General features: G+C 42.7%; 1 protein-coding gene across 5 annotated transcripts in view; it reads left to right on the top strand.

The window, feature by feature from the left end:
• INTU (inturned planar cell polarity protein) overlaps positions 1-5,230 on the top strand; it is an 84,865-nt gene that overhangs the window by 36,161 nt on the left and 43,474 nt on the right. The window lies entirely within an intron of this gene.

Consider the following 5,230-nt stretch of genomic DNA (forward strand, 5'->3'; position numbering starts at 1 on the left):
CCCCCCGCTGCTTTCCCCCCTTGGTGTCCATACGTTTGTTCTCTACATCTGTGTCTCAACTTCTGCCCTGCAAACCAGTTCATCTGTACAATTTTTTTAGGTTCCACATACATGCGTTAATATACGATATTTGTTTTTCTCTTTCTGACTTCACTCTATATGACAGTCTCTAGATCCATCCATGATTAGATGTATTTTTAAAATGCTGTACCTCGTGTTTAAGAATGTTCTGCTCTTGTTATCATCAGGAACTGGCTTTCTGTCTTTCGAGGGGTAGGGAGGGTGATATGTTTTAGACAGGTTAGAGACTCCATCAGGCAGTGAGAGGATGAAGCAATTTTCAGATTGATCAGGATGAAGAACAGAATGCCTGATAAATCAGAATCATATCTGCATCTGATCTGAGATCCTGAAATAATAGGACCCATTATGAAATTTCTTGTTTTCTAGGAAAAAAGACTCCTGTTATGTTCACTTCCTTCTCTTACACACACACACACGCACACACGCGCACACACACAGAGATGCTCTGTAAATTTAGCTATCTTCAGAAATGCAAAATGAAAGTGCTAGAATAACTATGGTAGCCAGTGACTAGCAATGTCTAGGAGTGGATAGAGAGATGGAGATGGAGGTGGGGTGCTGTTTGAAATAATAGCAATCAGGCGGACATAGTGCTTCAGTAGGGTGTGCTGGTATCCCCTTTAGTTGCTAGATGAGGGGAGGAACAGGGGTGGGCCAAGGTACTAGGGCACCTTAAGGGGTCCAGACAGCAGCTACTTGCCAGTCAGTGATGAAGAATCACAGTATTTTAATGACTGAAACAGTGTCACCCAAGTAAACTGGCTGCGTATCAGCCCCGAGTGAGGGCTCCTCCTTTCTTGCCTGTGTCATTGGCAGGTGTCCTGTCAGTACTACCAAAGTTCAACCACATCTGTTCTGTCTTCAAAAAAAGAATTATGTTTCCAGTGGAGTCACACTATACTTATATTTAATTAACATTTACAAATTCAGCTATGCACACTTGGCAGTAAAAAGAAGAAAAAGAAATAATGATTTAAATATTTTTGGACCAATTTCACCCACCATTTCCATGTCCTCATTAAGCATGAAATAGCAGTGTATCTGCTGTCTGCCTGGTTTGCCTTTACAACTGCATTAAATGTGGTTCAGGGCTTCCCTGGTGGTGCAGTGGTTGAGAATCTGCCTGCTAATGCAGGGCACACGGGTTCGAGCCCTGGTCTGGGAAGATCCCACGTGCCGCGGAGCAGCTGGGCCCGTGAGCCACAACTACTGAGCCTGCGCGTCTGGAGCCTGTGCTCCGCCACAAGAGAGGCCACGACAGTGAGACCCGCGTACCGCGATAAAGAGTGGTCCCCACTTGCCACAACTAGAGAAAGCCCTCGCACAGAAACGAAGACCCAACACAGCAAAAATAAATAAATTAAAAAATTTTTTAAATAAATAAATAAATAAATAAATAAATGTGGTTCTGTGCTTAGACATATACACACACACGCACATGCACATAAATATATGTATTTGTATATATATTTATATTTATTTTATATATATATATATATTTTAACAACATGGCTCTTAAGTGCCAATTCTTACATCTTGTGCCAAAATGAGGAAACGGCAATTTGTTTTAAAGATGGAAGAAAAAGTGTTGTGAGTTGGAATTAGCCTATTGAGAGAGTACGTTGTACTCCAGCACAGCCTTGCCTTCCTACTGCAATTTCAAGGGGATTTTGACTATATACAACTTGAGAATTGGGAAGGGAACTAGTGTTTGTATGTGCCAGCAAGTGTGTCAGTGCTTTGCTAATAGCATTCCCTTTGATAATTTCATTTGTTCCCCATAACAATCTGTAAGAATCTGATAATTTGTATTCCTGTTTTATACATGAGAAAAAAAAAATCTGAGAGAGAGTTAATGATTTGTCCAAGGGTGTAGAATTAATAACTCAGAGCTAGAACTGAAACTGACTCCAGAGCATGATCCTCCCATTTCACACACAACCTGGGTGGACCTTTGTGTCTGCATCCCCTTGTTCTTGTTGGGCGAGAACTAACTGCAGTGGACTTGTCTCAGAAAAAGCTGTTCTACCTAGTTTGTATCTATGGCATTTGAAACCGTTATGCAAGCAATAAGGGGAGAGGAAAGCTGATTTATAAAGAATACCTTAGCAGACTTCACATTTAAATTTGGAAATAGCCAACAGTAACGTTTTAAACTTAGAGTATAAAAATAGCCTGAAAGCCTTCTTGTCATCCAACAGAAGATGCCCTGGAGGAGAGTATAATGTGGTAGAAAGGTCACTGAGGAGAAGGAGGGCAAATCTCTATTTTAAACCTCCCTCTGAGCAAGTTTCCAAACTCTTCTGGGTTTCAGTTTCCTCATTTATAATCAGAGGGGATTTGAGAGAATAAATCTCTGAGCCCCATTCCAACTCTACAGTTCTGTGTTTGAATTTTAAGTAAGTTCTGTTATAAATAGTTTCAGAACACCAGGATGAAATCCAGAGGCAAAGCCTATATACTACATGAGGCACAAAGAGCCTAAATCATTTCTTTTAAAGCCAGGTTTTAAGATTCTGCAAAACAATGATCTTAGATTCTTCAAAAATGTTAATGTCATGAAAGAAAAAAAGCCTGGACAACTGTTTTAGACTAAGACAGACTGAACTAACATACAACCAAATGCAGTGACTAATCCTTTATTGATCCTGTAAGTGCAGTTAGAAACAGCTGTATTGGGATATTTGGGGAAATTTGAATACAACCTTTACAAGAGAATAGTATTGTGTTTAATATTAAAATTCTTAAGTATCATAATTGTATTTGGTTTTGTATCCTTAGGAGACATGGACTAAAGTACTTAGCAATGAAGCCTTAAAATATCTGCAAATAATTCTCAGGTAGTTCAGGCAAACATTTTTTTAAAATAGAGAGAGAGGGTGAGGATGGAAGGAGAGGGTAGTCACACAAGCAAGAAGAGCGGGAGGAAGCAAATGTGGCAAAATGTTAAAAACTGCTGAAACTGCGTGAGAAATATATGCATAATCGTACACGTCTTGCAACTTTCCGTAGGTTTAACATTTTTTGAATAAAAAGTTGTGGGTTTTAAAAAAACGTTTTAAAAATTCAAAATGACAAGAACAAAGGTGCAAGTACTTTTCTAACTACTGACTTTTGTGACCTTGACCTGTTGTCACAGCTCTGTTCATTCATTTATTCAGCAAGCACATAATGATGCAGTTATGCCATCCCCTCCCCTGGCTTGATCAGGAAACTTGGGTCCAAATATTGCAGTTGACCGGGATTGATTGCATTAAGCCTTGGGCCATCACCGGGTTTCCTGGAACTTTGGAGGAAACCAACTCCTTTTCTGGGAGATCAGCCTGCAGAACATTCATCTTAGACTCTCATCTTTCAAGTACTTCTTCGGCCTGAGAGAGGAGAAAAGGCTTCTTAAAGGAGATGACACTTGAGTAGAATATTTTAACTTTTATTATTTCTTTGTTACACAAAAAGTGGTACTCACATATATTGTGGAAAGATTAGGAAATAGGCAAATTTTTAAAAAAGTATTTGTGTTTTTTTATTCTCAGAACCCTGAAGTAACCAGCTATGTCAATATTTTAAAGAAGAAAACTGATGTGATCAGATTTGCATTTGGGAATATATCCCTCTGGATGGGACTGGAGGTTGTGAAACTAGGTGGTCAGCTTTCCAGTAATTCAGAAGAGAAGGGGTGAAGGCCTGAGCAAAGGCCTTGGCTGTGGATATGGAGGAGAAGGAGTAGATTAGATTTGAAGTATGTGGGAAGTAAAGAGGAGAGTACTTCCTGCAGGAGAGAGCAGAGTCCAAGATGCCTTCCAAGTTTTGTCTTGAGTAATCTTGTGAGGTCACCCGAAAGAGGAGGATCGAGGAGAGAGAATTTGCTGAGTCACGTAGACTCAATTCCTTCAGAGTTTTGACTAAGGAATATTCAGAGCATCTGCCAGACAAAGGAGAAAAGATCAGACACGTGGAGAGCAACGAAGATGTTGTGAGAGAGAGTGCAGACCATGGGGCAGAAGTGAGAGTGTGGTCTGGCTCTGGAGCTGCCTCAGATTCTGACAGCCTCTCCAGGTCCCATGTGTGAAGAGGATGGCATGGTAGCTAATGGGGAAAAAGGGTCGGTTGGTTGGTCTGGCAGAGGCTGAAGAGACATTGCTTGTCACGTGGGGTGGGTTGGAGGTGGGAGTAGAGAGAGGATATAATTAAAGCAACAAGATTTTGGAAGTGGTGAGTTATAGAGAGCATATCCTTGGACTTGAGGTAAGACATATCATCTCCTGAACTGAGGGGCCGGGAGGGACCGAGGAAAGAAGGGATGGGCAAATTGCACAAATAAGAAAACCTTCTGAGGGAGACAGGAGATGATGAAGATGATGAAAGACAGGAGATGATGAAACTTGTCACCAGTTACTGTCCATGGAGGAACAACAGAAAACCCTTTTTATAAGAAGCCTCGTATAAACCCAACAGAAAAACTTTTATAAGAAACTTCATATGAACTCTTATAAAAACCTTTTTTTTATAAGAAGTGATATGGGCTTCCCTGGTGGCGCAGTGGTTGAGAGTCCGCCTGCCGATGCAGGGGACACGGGTTCGCGCCCCGGTCCGGGAGGACCCCACATGCCGCGGAGCGGCTGGGCCCGTGAGCCGTGGCCGCTGCGCCTGCGCGTCCGGAGCCTGTGCTCCGCAACGGGAGAGGCCACAGCGGTGAGAGGCCCGCGTACCGCAAAAAAAAAAAAACACACTAAAGAAGTGATAAACTATGTTATATCAGATGCTTCTTTTTTTTTTTTTTTTTTTTTTTTTTTTTTTGCGGTATGCGGGCCTCTCTCTCTTGTGGCCTCTCCCGTCCTGCGCGTCCGGAGCCTGTGCTCCGCCACGGGAGAGGCCACAGCGGTGAGAGGCCCACGTACCGCAAAAAAAAAAACAACACACTAAAGAAGTGATAAACTATCTTATATCAGATGCTTCTTTTTTTTTTTTTTTTTTTTGGCGGTACGCGGGCCTCTCACCGCTGTGGCCTCTCCCGTGGCGGAGCACAGGCTCCGGACGCGCAGGCGCAGCGGCCACGGCTCACGGGCCCAGCCGCTCCGCGGCATGTGGGATCCTCCCGGACCGGGGCGCGAACCCGGTTTCCCTGCATCGGCAGGCGGACTCTCAA

The sequence above is a fragment of the Physeter macrocephalus genome, chromosome 7, assembly GCF_002837175.3.
Source record: "Physeter macrocephalus isolate SW-GA chromosome 7, ASM283717v5, whole genome shotgun sequence".
In the NCBI taxonomy this organism is placed as follows: Eukaryota; Metazoa; Chordata; class Mammalia; order Artiodactyla; family Physeteridae; genus Physeter; species Physeter macrocephalus.